We start from the raw sequence: 18838 nt of genomic DNA on the forward strand, positions 1-18838 counted from the left end.
TATCAAGTCACCTCTCAGTCTTCTCTTGCTCAGAGTGAACAAACCCAGTTCCTGGAGTTTCTCCTCATAAGTCCTATCCTCCAGGACCCTAATCATATGGGTGGTCCTACTCTGTACCCTCTCAAGCTTAGCCACATCCTTCTTGAAATGCAGAGCCCAGAACTGGACACAGTACTCCAGCTGTGGCCTCACCAGTGCTGAAAAGAGGGGAAGAAGCACCTCTCTGGTTCTGTTCACAATACATTGGCTGATACACATCAGAGTCCTATTTGCCCTGCTGGAGACTTCTGTTTTCCCTGCTGGAAATTCTCAGGTCAGCTCATGGAGGCAGGTAAGTCAAAGGGTATGATCATCATGGGTGACCTAAATTATCCGATTTTTGCTGAGAAGAGCAGTTAGCCAGGTCTGACCACTCATGTAGGTTCCTAGGCAAGTTACAGGACCTCCATCTAACCCAGGAGGTGCACAGTCTCACCAGGGGAAATGTCTTTTTAGACCTGGTCCTGGCCACAAGCGACAACCTGGTGAGGTGACTGCAGGTGCTTCATCACCTGGGTGACAGCAACCATCACCTATTGGAATTCACCATCCAGCTCAGGGTGGCAAAGGCCTGCAGCAAGACAACAGCCTTGGACTTCAGGAGGGCGGATTTCATTGAGCTAAGGAGACTAGTCAGGGAGGCCTTGAGGTCCTGGAGGGGAGGGGAGTTGGGAATCCAAGAAGAGTGGTCGTTCCTGAAGGACATGATCCTCCAAGCCCAAAGGGTGGAAATCCCAACATGGATCAAAAGGGAGAAGCATGCTCAAAAGCCCCCATCGCTCACCAAAAGCATCCAGGAACATCTCAAAGCGAAGAAGGAGGCGTACACCCAATGGAAAGGAAGGGCCATCACCATGGAGGACTATACCTCCATTGCTCGGGATTGTAGGGGGGTGGTCAGGAAGGCCAAGGTGGAGATGGAACTGGGACTAGCAACCCAGATCAAGGATAACAAGAAATCCTTTTTTAAATACATAAGGGGTAAAAAGAAGGTTCTGGGTAATGTGCGGCCCCTGCAGGACACACTTGGAAATCTGGTGGTCTCACCAAATGACAAAGCTAACCTATTTAACAATTTCTTTGCCTCCATTTTTCTGAGCAGGGACCAGGTCATCCTCCCCACCAGGATCCCCAGTGGTCCCAGGGGAGGCACAGCCAGGCCCAGAGTCAGAGAGGACCTAGTCAGGGAACTTCTGTTGGGACTGGACATGTTCAAATCATCAGGTCCTGATGATCTCCACCCCCGAGTACTGAGGGAATTGGCTGAGGTCATTGTGGGACCCCGGTACAGCTTTATGGGCACTCATGGTGCTCTGGTGAGGTGCCAGAGGACTGGAAAAGGGCCAATGTGGTCCCCATTTTCAAAAAGGGGAGGAAGGAGGACCTGGGAAATTATAGGCCTGTTAGTTTTACCTCAGACCTGGGGAAGTTCTTTGAGAAAATTATCCAGTTGCACATCTGCAAGGGGCTAGCAGGGGAGTGTGTCTTTAGGGACAACCAACATGGATTCATTAGGGGCAGGTCCTGTCAGACCAACCTGGTGGCCTTCTATGCCCAGGTCACAAAAACTTGAACACAGGTATCGCGGTGGACTTTAGGAAGGCCTTCGACACTATCTGTCACCCCATCCTCATTAAAAATTTAGGAGATTGTGGTGTCGATGCCTACACAGTCAGATGGGTCACCAGTTGGCTGGAGGGCTGCATCCAGAGAGTGGTGGTGGATGGGTCATTTTCAAACTGGAGGGATGTGGGCAGTGGGGTCCCCCAGGGCTTGGTCCTCGGGCCCGCACTGTTCAACATCTTCATCAGCGACTTGGACGAAGGGGTGAAAAGCACCTTGTTCAAATTTGCAGGTGACGCTAAGATGTGGGGGAATGTGGGCACATTAGAAGGGAGGGACAGGCTGCAATTGGATCTGGACAGGTTACAGGGGTGGGTGGATGAGCATAAGATGGGATTCAATACTGACAAGTGCAGGGTACTGGACCTAGGGAGAATGAACCAGCAGCATACCTACAGGCTGGGGAACTCCCTTCTCATCAGCACAGAGGCAGAAAAGGATCTTGGAGTCATTATTGATTCCAAGATGAACATGGGCCACCAATGTGGGGCCATGGTCAGGAAGGCCAATCACACCTTGTCATGCATCCATAGATGCATTGTGAGCAGGTCCAAGGAGGTGATCCTCCCCTTCTATGCAACATTTATCAGGTAACAGTTGGAGTACTGCATCCAGTTCTGGGAACTGCACTTCAGGAGGGATGTGGGTAGCATTGAGAGAGCTTCTGATCTATGAACACTGAAATGAAAGAAAATGTTCACCTGCCCAGGGTTGCAACAGGCATGGGGTGTGCTGGGTGTCTCCACTGGGGGGGCAACTTGGAGCTGAGAATGCCTGCTAGTGGCCCCTCCATGCACCCTCCTGCGTGAATTCCCATGTGCTGGGCCCAGAGCATGCCTGTTTGCATGGCACCCTGGGGACTGGGCTAAGTAAGAACCAGTGGGGTGTGACATGATGATCCTTGGCTGTGCTCAGCTGTCCCCTCTAGCTACTGCCTACCAGCCATGGGACTGACTTATTTTCCAGCTCTGCACTGGGGGTCAGATAGGGGTCCACCAAGAGGGTCCGCCAGGGGTGTTCGCTCTTGGGGTGGAACAGGCTTGCACCCGTGTGTCTAACACCAAGAGCTGGTCCCAATATGTATTTGAGCTCCAGCTCCTCTTTCAGACAAGGATAGAAAGAGATGTTCATTTAACGTGTTAAATCATTCCATCCCTTGCACCCCTTACTAGTATTATTAGTGGTGTCTAGAAGCATCAATTATAGTGTGATCCTATTTTGATGGGCATTACTCAAAATTCATAGCAAAAGACTGTCCTCAATCCAGTTTATAATCTAAATAAGCAAAACAGTTCAAATATGGCAGAGAAAAAGCCACGAGTTGTCCATAGTCCCATATTAATTCAGGAGCTGTATTTCCAGACCCACTGAATTGCACTGCAGTGCTGCTTTGGGCATGCCTTCTGTTTTAATATACATGTAATTATGGAATATTTTTTGTTTATATGTGTATGTAATTATACTGCTTTTACTTGAAAATCCATATGCAAGGATTCAGCATTCTGGCATGAGCATAGCGAGGTCACAGGCATGAGCAAGTTAGAATAAGATAAAGGAGAGGGGATTTAGTGTGTATCAGGTGCGCTCATTGTGTATAGTCATACCCTTAGTAAACAAGGGATAAACTACTGGAGGGTAAAAGCCTGCTCATGCGCAGTTACTGTGGAGTCACTGACATGCTGTAAAATGTCAAAGTAACTCATTTGTTTGTCCTTGCCTTGGGAGTGGGTTTAAAAAGATTCAAGGAGTGTGTCAAAATACTAAATTAATTGGACAATTCCATACAGACTGTCTTTAATAGTGTCCTTATGATGCATGGAGCTTCCATTATTGTAACCCTAAAGGACATATTTATTAAGTGAGGCAATTAACTTAAGAAACATGTTCTTTTGATGCAAACAAACAAAATTATACCTTTATGCTTTAAACACAGTTTATTGATTTTTATCACTGCTCCCTTTGGATTCGATTCCATTAATTAACATTAAAGGGTATTTCTGGCTCAAAGCACTGTGGTTAAAAATTTAGTTCCATGAAATAAATGTTCCCTGTTTAGACTTAGGGCAGTTCTTGGATTAGCTTTGAAATCAATGGAAATCATAACTACAGTGGAACCAAGGCTTTCATAGCAATGCTATAGGTTGGGGCAGAGTGGAGGGGAAGGGTAGATAACACTGCCAACAATCATACTGATACATGGATTCACTTTGGGGAAAAAAATTAAAGATTCTTTGGGCCATCATGGAGAGAAAGAGAGGAAAGGAGTGTGAGAGGGAAAATGACTCTCAAGCCTAGCAGTCATGGCATTAATGTGGGAAGAGGGAGATCTGAGTTCCTACTCCAAGTCTTTTAAATAAAATTTTAATTGAATGACAACTAAGAGTTAAAGAAATAGTTTTTGGACAAGGGTCTCTACCTGGACTCTACTTTCCCAGGTGAATGCCCAAAGTGCTAGGGATATACTTTGTAGCCATATTGGTCTGAGACAAGAAGACATACAAAAAACTAGAACTCTTGGTTCCAAAATGATACCTTCTATTAGAGCAACTGGGATCCATTCTTTCCCCAGAGCCTGATGAAGGAATTTTGATCCCAAAAAGGACAATTTTCTTGTGATTTCCACGTTGGTCTAATAAAAGTTATCATTTTGAAACAAGAGTTCTAGTTTTTTGTATGTCTAAAGTGCTAGGGAGTCATGCATTCTTTTACATTTCTCTTTTCCCATATCCTTTTTCGGACCTATTTTCCCTTCTTTCCCATCCCAAAAAAATATTAAATTCTTTTCTGAGAAGCAGAATGTTTTCAGCAGAGGGGAGGAGACTACCTTGTACCCACAGCCCAGAATGGCCTATGGTATTGGCATAAGAAAAGGTGCATTTCATTCCTTGCAGAATCTGCTATTTAATCATCTCTCTCTCGCTAATGTTAAGGAATCTTAGTTTGCCATAGGGGATTTAATTCTGCCATCAGTTGAAACTGGTTTATGCAAGGAAAGCAAACTTAGAGTTTCATCCATAATGGCCTGATCCAAAACTCAGGGAAGGAGAATCCAGATTACCTCCACGGGCTTTGGTTTGCATCCCAAGAACAGAATATCCTTATCTCCAGTTTATCTGATGCCCATGAAAGACCCTTAATGTTGCAGAATTGGCCCTAATTACTGGAGAATTCCACAGGTTCTTTGGATACGAGTGAGTTGGTGGGGGAGGAAAAGGTTACTGTACTCTTGTTATGTTTTTAACAGGCACAATAAAGAGTGAAATATAGATAGAAGTCCACAGATTTCTGTAGGGGACTCCTTTCCTGTGTTCTACATATTGCTAAAATTTCAGCCCTAAAGTAGGTCTTCCAGTTGCAGTAAGACATGAAAGTAGGCAAAGCTTATATAGATTAGAATTTCACTACTATGTTGTATAGCTCCTGTTGCAATGTTATCTGAGCTCCTCACAATCCTTGAAGTCTTATAGCACCCCATGAGGTGGTCAGACTAACCGCTTGTAGTAAGGAGCTGAATAGCTGAGGCAGAGTCACACTACAGATCTGTGGCAGGGAAGTGAATGCCAGTCCCCTGGAGTGTTACAGATCCGAACTCAGATAATGATTCTTAAGTACCAGAGGTCCTCAGGATCTGATACAGTAGAAACTAGCTAAGTTTTATTTAGACTTGTTGCTTTCCTTTGAACTGGAAACTCAAGAAGTTGGATCTCTTAAAAACTAAAATCAAAGCTAAGTGATGACCTGAATCTTGTGGACAGAAATTGTTAGATTTATTGAAGTTGTAGGGAAAAGGTCCTTATGGATTTATACAAGAGAAATGTCTTACAAATGGTACATCCAAAGTAGGTATTATTTAGATAGACCTTTTTAGAGCAGTTGTTCTGCCACCAGTGAATGCTTCCTGCATTTTCTTTGGGTTAAAAGCATCATCTGGTTCCTCTCAAGTCATTGCTGAGATTTCCCAAGAACTGTGTACTGTAAATCAGTGGAAACTATAAGGCTGTGCAAAAACAGCCAGTAGAAATCAGCTTCCTAAATGTGTTATATTTTGATTTATAAGATGTTGGTTCTACTTTATTGTAGAACAATAATTATGAGACGAGAGGTCTGTGGTTTATTTAACTCTCCCCTTCCACATAACCTATCAAGGTTTTCCCACTTCAGTAGAAATTCTGTCACTGTCCAATTGTTTACCAAAGCCAAGCATTACAAAAAAACCCAAGATGGATCATGTGGTCCAGGGTTTTGCTTTGAGCCCATGTTCACTGTCTGGCATTTAGTCCTTTTTTGGCCTCCCTCTTCAATTTTTGATTCACTTTTATAGTTAGCAGTGCATCTGGTACTGTAGAAGATGAAGAATGCATAAACCTTACACTTGGCTGCTAATTGCCTATTTAAGCAATTCTTTTTTAGATACTTTAAGCAAGAAGCAGATGGCAGTATGTGGACAAAACTGAAGAAAATGTGGATAGGTGTTGTGATCTAAATACACTGGACACCACTCCTCCCAGGACAAGAATTTTAAGACAGTTCTCTCTTTCTTATGGCTTTAAGTGGGGTTTCTCAAGAACAGGCAGGAATTATGTTGGAAGTTTTATGCCCTGGAGGTAAAAGAGCTTGGCCAATGTGTATTTTTTTCTTTATCTTTCACTATTTTTCCACTTACCAAACAGAGAGTCAGTGGCATTGGAATGAAAAATCTGAATATAAAATACCCTATCTAAAAAGAAATCGATATTCAGGTTGAGGCTTTTTGTACTACCTAGCATGTTCACGTCTCAGAATTTCATATCACATCCCTGTCATTGTTATGCCAGGTCATAGGCATCCAGGTCTGGGGGTTACCTCTGTCAAGAGAAGCAGCCAAGGTCTGAAGGGAGCATGCTAAGTCAGAGTATAGGGAATCCAAAAGATCTGTCCTGGGAACTGAGTCAGAGATCTAGGTGTTCAGGCACAGCATGGGATCAGGAGGTTAGCTGGATTGGCTAATCAAACCAGAATTGGGTCAGGTATCCAAAGGGTCAGGCCAGACTCAGGGTCTGAGGGAAAGCCAGGTCAGGTATCCAGAGACTTTGTCAGGAAGCCACTAGCAGCACAAGCCAAGGGTGCAACAACCTAGATACAGGGTTGAACTTTGTTGCCCAGGCATTCCTCTTCTGGGTTAGGGGTTCACACTGGAGGGGTCAGCTGACCCTGGCTGGCCACTGCAGTGGCAGAGAGTGGGCATGTGGCTAGGCCCAGCTAGAGGGTTGTGGCCAACTGCGTCCACCCCGGTGCTCTGCTGAAGAGGTGGCAAATAAGGATCAGCAGCTGTGTTAGGCATGCTGAAGCCTCAGATTTAAGACAGCAGTCTGACACTTGTGTGGCCCCTTGGCAACAAGTAAGACGTCAGTTGTTAGAAATATGTGTGTGACTATTCCCAGCAGTAAAGTAAGGTCAGTGTCTTGGTCCGTAACCTCAGTGCTCTCTGTGAGTAGACCTAGGGCATATAAAAGACCATGTGAGACTCTGTGAAGTCAGTAACTTCACTCTTGAGGCACAGTGGAAGTTTCTACAATAAAGGTAAAAGTCATCTGTGAGGAAGATAGGTTTCGTGAGGTGCCCTAAGGCCATTAGTCCCCCAAAAGCCAAGGGCCACTGCAGATTTCACCCCCTTTTGCAGCAAAAGTGAATGCATTTCTTCAACTTTGTCTTCTCTAACATAAAAACACAGCAACAAATACATTAAGCAAAGCAAAGCAAAGCAAAAATCTTCCTAAACAAGACCATATACTGCACATGCATCTCCCCTTGTAGAAAGGATGATAGTAAAAAGTATGTGATAGATGTTAGTCATGTTTCTTCAAGCACTATTGGAAGGTGCTTGGATGCTATGGTGATAACTGTGGTTAAACAGCCAGAATAGAATAGATTTCCGAAACATGGAAATGGAATTGCAGATGCAAACCTTCATCATAAGATCAGGGTTTATCCATGGGCACTGGTGGTGGAAGGGGGTTTTGTTAGAACAGCTTTGTGGATGATTTGCCTGGAGTGTACGTTTCCAAAGTTTATTATTTCCCCCCATGTAGTCTTCCTAAGCTATGAATTTGTTATTTGGATGTTGATGAGACACAGTGTCCTTAAAGATGTTGTGTGGAATAAGCAGAGCCCCCTTTTTTCCTAGAATGTTTTGATACCACAGAGCAAAGTGGCCATGCTGTAGTGTTATGTGCTCAGGAGCCAGCCTGTTTTCCTTAATTGAAAGAAGCATATCAGAAGCTATTCGGGTGGCAACAGCAGAGTTAGAGAAACAGAGCTGAACTAGGAATGAGATGCTGCTGTAATGCAAGGCAGGGCAGGCTCCAGGTCATAGAATAATATGTCGTTAGACATCCAAACTGACACAAAATAGACAATAAAAAATGTGTATCTGAAATACTGAGAGGAGGAAAAATAACTGGTTTTCATGCTCTTCCTGCACCTTAAGGCAAATTAGTTTCTTTATACTTTTTTTTACTTGCATTTTATATTACTTTTAGCCCCATTAAAAGATTTAGAAGAACAATAGTGCAAATAAGAAAATGGAAGCTAAAATTATCTCTGCAAATTCTTTCCAACAGCATCCTATTCACGAATACTCTGAGAGGCACTTTGAAGTGGCACTGCCTTGTTAGTGATGGTCCCTTAAAAGATGCAAACTCTTGTCTCTGCCTGATCGCAGTCAGTCAGAACTGTGTACACGTGAGATACCTAACTAGAGAAATTGCAGTCTAGAAAAAAAAAAGGGGGGGGGCAAAGTCCCCTTATGCCAATAATAGGATGCAAATGAGACTTCTCTAATGTTCTCCATTTAACTTTTGCTGCAGAGCACTGAGATAATTCCTAGCTGGGAACTCGTAGGTATACTAAATACTTGGTATAATGGCCAATGGACTGGGCACCAGGGAACCCAGATTTTGTCAGTGGCTCTATTGCTGATCTGCCATAGGATATTCTATCTTTCTGTACCTTTGTGCCCTGTCCCACACTTAGACTAGGTACAGACATACAGAAAGCCTAAGGTGGATTCAAACTAATTTATGCGGGTTTCTCTGAGCAGATTAGTTTGGGAGCAGACAGATTATAATTCACCTTTCGGTGGTGGGGGCACACAGGCTGCTTGCACTAGCTGAGCCCAGCAGGTTGGGGGCACTCCTGCACATATCCCAATAGGCCAGGTGTGGGCAAAATACGACTCGCAGGCCAGATCCAGACCACCAGGCCTAAAAATGTAGAAAATTAATATTTATCTGCCCCTGGGTCCTGTCAAAGATGCCAGGAGCCAGGGGCAATAGGACCCAGGGGAAGCCATGGCAGGCTCCTCCAACAGCATAGCAGAGGCTTCTGTCTTGGGACTGTGGGGCTGTTTGTGCCTGTGCCGGGGCAGGAAATTCAGGTAAGAGTGGGGCAGCAAAGGAGGCGATCACCCCAGTCCTTGGAGCCAGGTCAGCTCCTGCTGACTCCCACGGTCCAGCGATGCAGCTGGGAGCGGGCGGGAAGTGGGGGGAATTGAGGGGAGCAGATAGCAGGTACTGCGCTGGTGTCCTGGGGCCAGCACTAGCAGGGAGCATGAGGCGTGGGCTGGCAGGGGTCCATGGAGCTGGGCTCAGCTGCCAGAAGGGAGAAAGGGGACCTGGCCTACTTCTTTGCAGCTTTGGGCCAGCGCGGTGTGCCTTGGCCTTCAGCTCCTTCTTGCCAAGCAAGGCAGAGTGGGCGTTGCGGTGCCCCTCAGCATTGAGGAGGAGGAGGAGGTGAGCTTGGCTGCCGCTCTGCTGCCCCCATCCCTTGGCTGCCCCCATCCCTCTGGCTGCTGCTGCTACCTGGCCTGTAAGGGGAAGTCAGCGGGGGCCCACGAAGCAGCCAGTGATGCTGGCAGAGAGTGACGTAACTTGAGAAATTCAATAGAATTGTCTAACCTAAATCATTTAGGTTGTGATACCACATAGATCCAGATCTATCGTAGACCAGGTTCTGCCATTTTTAAAGCTGTCCATTTGTGCTGAACTTCTGCTGTGTTACAGATTTAAACCAGCTTCTGCTCACTTTTGCCAGTTTATGTGTATGACTTTACCTGGCTTTGTCTATCATGTTTATTTACCTGTGAGCTATTTTAAACAGGGAACATCACATACTGTGTGTGTCTATATTGCCTATCCTTGATTTGCTTCTGGCTTCCAAGTGCTGAAGTTATGCAAATAAAAGTAAAACCCAAAATGTGGCACAAATGCTCCTGGGATCTTGCTTTAGTGATGGAATCCATTTATGTAGAGTAGAGATTTTTTTGACATAACAACATTCTGATTTGAAAATCTCAGATTTTTTCTTTTTCTGGGAATGTTCCATTATCTGATTCGGCCAGTAAAAATTATAGGTTGCAAGTAACACGCCTTTTGGTAACTAGTTTCCAACTTAAAGTTCTTTCAATGCTTTTCAGTTTTTGAAACAAAACAAAGCAAAGCAAAAATACCCTAATCTCCCTTTCTTAATTCCAGTGTCTTTTTTTAATCTCATAGTCTCTGTGTTGGTATCACTAGTCATATGATACAGATGTGACCACCAGGGGAGGAAGAAGTATACATCCAGAAAACATTAGGATAATTATTGCAACAACCTTTTAGAACAAAAAGAGAAAAAAATGAAATGTAATTAGTTGTGTTTAGCACTATCCTTTACTGTTCTGTGGGTCTTGCCCATCCTCTTGGCCCCTCGTCTCTTAAAAATGTAGAGATTTGGACAACCTTCCCTAATAGCTCCCTGTTTTCTGACTGCCTTGTCATCATTGAAATTCCCTCTTTGGGGCATTTATAGGAAACCCTTTCCTATCATACTCTCCATATAGCAAGCCCTTTAACTTGAGGAGTTTAACTGTATCTTAAAAAGGGAGGTTACAAGTTGTAACTTTCCTCCCTTCAAGCTGATATTTAATTCCTTTTCTGTTGCTTGTTGTTCCATTCCTGAGGAGGTGGTACAATCTCACATGGCAGCCTTACAGTTGTCAGTGTTTCCTATGTTGCACTTCAAATAGGGTGGGTCTACACATTACCTTAAGGTGATGTAGCAAGGTGCTATGTCACCATACAACACGCTATGGTGACATAGTGTTCATGTGGATCTGCACGTGACCACAGCTTTGTCTCCTTAGCGGCGCACTCTCGTGTTTTAGCGTGCCGCTATGGCGACATAGCAGTGAAATCTAACTCTGCAGTGCGTACATGGCTCAGTATGAGTAGTTACTGTGCCTTGCTTTAGTACTTCCAAAAGAAAGTACTGAAGTGTGGTGCTGTAGCAATGTCACTATATGGTGATGTGTAGACACACCCATAGTGTGATAAAGTTGGTTGAGGAATTAAGCAAAGTTTTAAGGCTGTCCATAGTAACCAGAAGTGGCTGCAAACAGGGAATTACATCTCTAAAAGTCAGTGAGTCATGTTAAGGGTCCTTTTTTCTTATCTACATGGACAGAGGAAATATATGGCATTCCTAAGTGTGTGGAAATGAAATCAATGATCAGCTTCAGTCCACACAATTGCTTCTTATGTGAGACCTTGGCTATCAACCCACATATCAATCAATAACTGGTTATGCCACAAGCTAAGAAAAAATATTGCTTCTATCATCTATTAATTAGAATGGCTAGGGAAGCATAGGACAGAAGGTATGGGATACTGTTGTTCCTGATTACTTGCAGCTCAGAATAAGTCTGTGTTGATAGATTTTTTTTCAGTTGTGATTCATGATTTCACTTTAAAGAGATCAAAATTTGGGGAGGATAGAATTGATTGCTTTCCCTTTATCTATTGAAGGTACCAGGTTTCTGATATTTTCATTATAAACGGAAAGCAAATAAGACTTTCCAGTTCTACTGCCTGAGAACATGTTTCCGAGTATACATGGCTCAGACCAAAGATTTTTTTTCTTTCCCTTAGGACTGATTAAAATGATTCACAGTTGATGTCTCTCTACGTATCAAAGCCTAAATTACACTGTATGTTAAATATTAAGAGGTAGAGGCTGCTGTTTGGCTAACATACAGGTTTGGAAAGTACTTTGCTGAATAAGCAGAATTTAAATTAGAGGCAAATATTGCTGAAGATATGTTAATAAAGAAGTTAACTCTCATGTGTATTTCCTGACAGATAATCATGAGAGTGCTGTAAAATCAGAGAGAAAATGAAAGCAAAGCAAAAAGTAAGCTATGCGGGGTATTACTGTGTTGCTTCAGTTGAAAAACAAAGGTTTAACAGAACTAATAATGAAGTAAGCCTGGCTTTTAAAATAATGCAAAGAATTCTCATCACAAATTAAAAGAAATTCCTGACTAGGGAATTAACTGTATTACCATCTTCATAAATTCAGACTACAGGAGGGTACTACAATACCAATCCTGTTTCAAGGACAACAGCATTTCTTTTATCACCTGCAGCCCCCAGCTTGAACACCTTGTACACCTTATCAATGCCTTCCAGCCCCTCCTTGAAAAATAATGATCATCTCAATGTAGCCTTGGAGAACAAGCGTATCCTGACTTAGGTAGCCCCTCAACCTCAAACACTATCTCACAAGCAACATACTACCAAACTCCTGTTCTCACCGAGGCACCAGGTCTTGCACCTGACCCAGATGTCAGCTGCATCCTCTCATCAGCATAGACCACACAAGTACTGGACCAAATAACATGGATTAAAACATCTGGGGTTTATTCCCTTGCTCCTACACCAACTTCATATATGACATCACCTGCTTATTGTGCCGCTTTGCTGTCTATGTGGGAAAGATGGGCCAATCCTTATGGGAAAGACACAGAAGCCTATGGCAGAGCACCTTAACCTCCATGGATATTCCATCTCTGTCTATCACTGTCCTCAGAGTAGCTGTTCTTAAAGCAAAAAAACCCTTTAAAAATTTACTTAAAAACTGAATGTAAAATTGTGGAACAAGAAATCATCCACAGATTGGATTGTCTCATACAGACTGTATGTTCTCAACAGAAACTCTGGATTCTTATCCCATTACCTGGACTAGGTTTTATAACCCTTATGTCCCTCAGTGAGTTAACCTATTTTTTTAAAAATCTGTTTAACCCACCTTGACCTCCCTCAACTGTGTAGTCTCCTTTTCCCCCTTTTCCCTACACCTTGCTTTTAAATGACTATTATTTTCTCTTTAGTACCCCTGCTCTTTGCAAGTCTATTCCATACCATCTGACAAAATAGACTGTAGCCTATAAAAGCTCATGCCACTTTGAAGACTTTAGTTAGGCTGCCAGGGTAAAATTGAGGTCACAGTTGGGTTCCTGGCCTGTTTGAATAAACTATGTATAAGCTCTCAATTTTTTTTTTTGAGCTCTGACATAAGGTGGTCCATTGAAACTAAATAAAAACAACCCATGTTTTGACATTCACTCATCCCTGCTTGCTATTGAATGTCTCCATTTAAATCCAGTTTGTCCTGATAATACCTTTTAATATTAATGTAGGTATGGGCAAATCCAAATAGACATCTGGTTGTCCTTGACCTTAACGTATCTTTTTTCTAAAAATGGCTTTTACAATTTATAAACAGTTCTGAATAATTTATGGGCTCAAGGACAAATGTAAAGTTATTTTATTTTTCTGTGATTCCTGTAGTCAAAAGAGAAAATACTGCAAGCATTGCCACAGCTTCATAGACTAGTACTGGTGATGTTTTATTAAAGTTGTGTATATGTTATGAAGTAACACTTCCCCATATGACCCACTATTCTGAGATTACAATTTGAGATACTAGCATGGACTTTTCTGACATACCTGAGTAACGAGACCACTCTGAGCCATGGGGCTTCTGTGCTTAGGTGACTAAGAGACACCTTTTTCAAAGGCATTAAAAATCTGAAGAGACACATAGGAATCTAAGAAGTGTCTGAGAAACCAAGGGGGGTTACATGCCTATTTTTTTAGGTGCTTTTGGAAATCCCACTGGGCATGTCTGCACAGGCATTAAAGCACTTTTTTCTAATATGCATTACATTTAATACCTCCAATATGAAATACTAAACAAATGTGCATTAGGCTGCCTTAATGCACAGTAATGAATGTGCACAGTTTTAAAGTGATGCTTAATGCTCAGTAGTCTATTTTACTATGCATTAGTGTGATCACCTTTTTTATATGACACAATGCACAGTAAAATAGGCTACTGTGCATAAAGAGCACATATAGGGACCCACTAAGTGCCTAATTGCTTCTCTAAGAACTTAAATATCTTTGAAAATGTGACCAGTGACCCAGCAAACAGAGACTGCAAACAGAGGAGCAGTTTGCCGGCAGTTGCTGGAGGTAAAAGGAGGGAGGAAGAAGGAGAGAAGCCAGGTTAGGCACCAGATCCCACCCAGTAAAGGTAAGTGATCCAGCTGCCTGTATACCTTTGGTTTAGCTGTTTGTTTGGTGAGAAGTATGCTCTGAGAAGCTGGGAGTGAGTGTCAACTGCTGAGTGACTGCAGACTGTTGATTGCTGTGGGATTGCTGACTGCTGTGTGATTGCTGCTTGGGCCTGAGTCAGCCCAGGACCAGATATAAAAGGAGAACCCCTAGGTGACCAGGGAGTCAGGAAATAGGGATGGTCAATAAGGGAGTAGGTTAGTTTGTGGGTAGGAGAACATACCATATAAGAGTACATGGGAGCTTCTGAGAGAGACTTCAGGTAAGTGAATGAGGAGGGGAGCTACTGTGGGGGGTGGTGACATGGAGTGCAGCCAGGAACCCTGCCCTGTTGCTGCTTCTGGCCTGGAGCTCCTGGAAGGGCCTCTACCCAGACAGGTCCCTTGGATGGGTCAGCAGTGCCCTGGCCCCCTGTCTGCATGGGTTGCCTGGTGGGACCTCTGAGGTCTGGGGGTAGCCTTGGGAGCTGGGGGTTACCTTGCCTGTCCCAGATGTGCCTGGATAGAGGCCCTGGAGAGGTAGGTGAGCAGGCTGTGGTGGATCAGGGCTGCAGGGGATGAGACTGATAGGTACTTTCATTCTCTGCAGGACTAGACACCTAGAGCAGAGACTTCATGGAAGAGTCCCAGGACAGCTGAATGGAGGATGGTCACCTCCAGAGCTAAATGGTATTCAGCTGTGATTGGTTCCCCAGTGCAAATGGGGAACAGATATGAAGCCCTGGCAGCACTGGAGGATGATGCAGCAGAGGAAGTCACAGGGGAAGGCACATCTGCAACAAACACCCAGCAGGCTAAGTGAGAACCAAGCAGTCAGAGGAAGAGACTCCAAGTCATTGTAGTGGGCAATTCCTTCCTGAGAGACACGGAAGGGCCTGTCTATCAACTGGGTCCCACAGCATGGGAGATTTGCTGCCTACATGGAGCCAGGATCCAGGACATCTCTGTGAGGATTCCCAACCTCATCCAGACCTCTGATTACTACCCTATGGCCCTCATCCATGTGGGCATGAATGAAGCAGCCAGGAGTAGTCCAGGCTGGGGGCCAGGCTTAGGAAGTCAGGGCCGCAGGTGACCTTCTCGTCCCTTTCTCTGGTCAGCAGTCACCATCAGCATCAGGATGCCTGCATCAGGGAAGTCAACCTGCAACTCCGGAGTTGGTGCCATCATGCGGGTTTTGGCTTCTACAGCCATGATCTGTGCTTCCTTGAGAGAGGCATCCTGTGACAAGATGGTCTTCACCTCTCTTCTAAAGGTAAGAATCTGTTCTCTTACAGGTTGGCTGATCTCCTCCAAAGGATTTACCCTAGGTTCATCAGGGGATGGGGAAGCAGAGGATAAGGAGAACCTAGGATCATGAAGTCATGAGCAACATGCTGGGTCAGCCCAGATAAGCACAAAGGGGCCCAATAGACAGGACAGGGGGTACCAAGGGCACCCATTGTAGGGTTTAAATGTCTCTACACTAATGCTAGGAGCATGGGGAACAAGCAGCAGGAACTTACACTCCTGCTGCAAGCAAAAACTTCAACCTGGCTGGATTAACTGAAACCTGGTGGGACCCTACTCACAATTGGGTAGCAGGCACTGAGGGTTACAGGCTGTACAGATGGGATAGAGTGAGGGGGGTGGGGAAGGGAGAGGACATTTTCCTCTGTGAAGGAACAATATGCATCCTCTATAATCAAGATGGGATCAGAGGAGAGCCAAACCGAGGTACTATGTGTCAGGATACAAGGGGGTAGGGGGGAAAGGGACTTGGTAGTGAGGGGTCTGCTATAGACTGCCACACCAGGAGCATAAGCTAGACCTGGAGTTCTCCAGGCAACTCTCAGGCTGTATGGTCAAGAGAGATGGTTGTTATGGGTGACCTAAACTACCCTGACATCTGCTGAAAGGAGCAGTCAGCCAAATATAACCAGTCATGTAGGTTTTTAACCTGCATAAAGGATATCTACTTAACGCAGGAGGTATACAATCCCATTAGGGGAAATGTCTTGCTGGACTTGGTGTTAGCTTCAGGGGATCACCTGGTGGGGAATCTGCAGGTACAAGGTAACCTAGGAGATGATGACCATCAATTGATCATTATCCAGAGAAGGGTGAGTAAACTAACCAGCAGGGCTGAAGTGCTAGACTTCTGAGCACACTGAAATTAGCCTTTCTGAAGATTAGTGAGGCATTAAAGCTCAAAAGAATTGATGAAATGCGGGTCCAGGAGGGGTGGTCTTTCCTCAGTGGAACGATCCTATGGGCACAGAAGGAGACAATCCCATTACACATAGAAGGGGGCAAAGGGACCAAGAAGCCCTCTTGGCTGCATAGGAAAGCCTAAGGGCAAAGAAAGAGGTATGCAGGCTGTGGAAATGGGGTATACCTACCTGGCTCTCACTTGCAGGGAATTGGCCAGGAAGGCCAAAGCATGACTAGAATTTTAAGCTGGTGACAAATTAAGGACAACAAAAAGTTCTTCAGGCATATAGGGAGCAAAAGGAAGGCTTAGGGCTCCTGCAGGACAAACTAGAGCAATTGGTGACAGAGAGGGGGAACAAAGCTGAGCTCTTCAGTGAGTGGTTTGCATCTGTATTCCTAGACACAGACCAAAACAAATATCCCAGCTGGATCATAGATGGACATGGGACGGACACCACCCACTAACTGTTAGTGCAGACTTAGTGAAGGGGCACTTGGAGGGGTTGGATGTGTTCAAATCATCGGGCTCAGATGAACTTCATCCAAGGTGCTGAAGAAATTGGGCAGTGTCATAGCAGAGCCACTGGCACAGCTGGTTTGAGCACTCCTGGTGTTCCAGTCCAGTCCCAGAGGACTGGAAAAGGGCCGGTGTGATCTCTATTTTCAAGAAGGAGAGGAGGGGGGAACTGGGAAACTATAGGCCAATGAGTTTCACCTCTATCCTTGGAAAAACTCTGGAAAAAGTCATTAAGGAACACATTTGTGGGAACCCAGCAGGGGAAATAATGTTGAAAGAAAATCAGCATGGGTTCACTGCAGGTAGATCCTGCCTGAATAATTTTGTTTCTTGTATGACCAGGTCACAACATGCTTAGATGCAGGAGTCGAGGTAGATGCCATCTACCTAGACTTTAAAAAGGCGTTCAATACAGTATCTCATTCTGTTCTTGTAAATAAACTGACAGGCTGTGACGTAGATGAGTACATGGTCAGGGGGGTGGCAAATTGGTTTAGGGGTCACCCCCAGAAAGTGGTGGTGGATGGGTCGATATTAACCTGGAAAGATGTAGGCAGTGGAATCCCACAAGGCTCGGTCCTTGGACCAGTGCAATTCAATGTCTTCATCGGTGACTTGGACGACAGCATGGAGAGCATCCAGTCCATGTTCACAGTTGATACCAAATTATGGGGAAAGTTAACACACCAGAGGGCAGGGAGTGGATCCAGGCGGATCTGGACAGGTTGTAAAAATGGGCAGAACAAAATGGGATGCCGTTCAACAAAAACAAGTGCAACGTGCTGCACCTGGGCAAGAAGAGCCAGCAACACACTTACAGGCGGGATGACCTTCTCAGCAGCCAAAAGGGATCTTGGAGTCATAGTTGACTCCAAGATGAACATGAGTCATCAATGTGATAAAGTGATCAACAAGAGTAACCGCACTTCATCATGCATCTGCTATTGCATGATAAACAGGTCCAGGGAGGTGATGGTTCCCCTCTGCAGTACTGGTCCGGCTGCAGCTGGAGTACTGCATCCAGTTTTGGGCACCGCACTTCAAGAGGGATGTGGGAAATCTTGAGAGGGTTCAGAGGAGGCCACTCATATTGTCAGAGGCCTGCAGGCAAAGCCCTACAATGAGAAACTGAGGGACCTAGATCTCTTCAGCCTTTGCAAGGGAAGGCTGAGAGGTGATCTTGTGGCTGCCTCTAAATTTAATCAGGGATGGGCAGCAGGGAATAAGAGATGCTCTATTTACTAGGGCACCCCCTGAAGTAACTAGGAACAATGGCCACAAGTTGATGGAGATGGGATTTAGGTTGGACATTAGAAAGAATTTCTTTACAGTAAGGATTGCCAGTATCTGGAACGGGCTTCAAAGGAAAGTGGTGCTCCCCCTACCTTGTCCAGTCTTCTCTTGAAGACCCCCAAGCACCTAGCTGTCTGACCCCAGCACTCTTCCCTGCCCAAGGCAGGGGGGTCAGACTCAATGACCTACTGAGGTCCCTTCTGACCCTAACACTTATGAATCTATGAATGTAGTCAACCCAACTGGTTTTCCCAATATTCTTGTATTCCTGGTAATTTGATTAACACTGAAGTTAAGTGCCTCACTTAAACCAACGTGAAACTGGATTAACTTCATTTGCTTCCTTGCATTTTTATCAGTGAAGGAGAGCAGGAGGCTGCTCCACTGATTCCTCTGCCGCCTCAAGGACGTATATTCTCTCTCTTTGTACTCTACATTTGCCCAAGCCTGATAGCAAATTGTTTTCTTAGGTTCCTATCAAATTAAGTTTTCACAGATACATGGTCGGAATGAGATGAACTCTGAACGGCTGAGTTATCAGGTACCGCACCAAAATAGCAGCTGGAGCTTGTCGAATCATGGATTGATTCACTAAGTGTTAGGAATTGGCAGCCATTTGTTTTACCATATGTTTTTCCTCTGTATCCCCTGTATGATTATATGCAATGCATGCTCTCCAGTCATACAAACCAAATCTATTATGCATATATTCGTTTAAAAAGTCCAATTGTTTTGTTTTT

The 18838-nt window shown here is 44.6% G+C and overlaps 1 long non-coding RNA gene across 1 annotated transcript in view; it reads left to right on the forward strand.

Annotated features, from left to right (window-relative positions):
- LOC149854843 (uncharacterized) overlaps positions 1-15344 on the forward strand; it is a 101853-nt gene extending 86509 nt beyond the window's left edge. Inside the window, exons 2-3 of the long non-coding RNA XR_016438789.1 lie at positions 13939-14055; positions 14685-15344. This is a non-coding gene — a long non-coding RNA (uncharacterized LOC149854843). The remainder of the gene's footprint in view (positions 1-13938; positions 14056-14684) is intronic.
- The last annotated feature ends 3494 nt before the right edge of the window (positions 15345-18838 follow it).

The sequence above is a fragment of the Crocodylus siamensis genome, chromosome 12 (genome assembly GCF_052110815.1).
Source record: "Crocodylus siamensis isolate JL-2025a chromosome 12, ASM5211081v1, whole genome shotgun sequence".
Classification (NCBI taxonomy): Eukaryota; Metazoa; Chordata; order Crocodylia; family Crocodylidae; genus Crocodylus; species Crocodylus siamensis.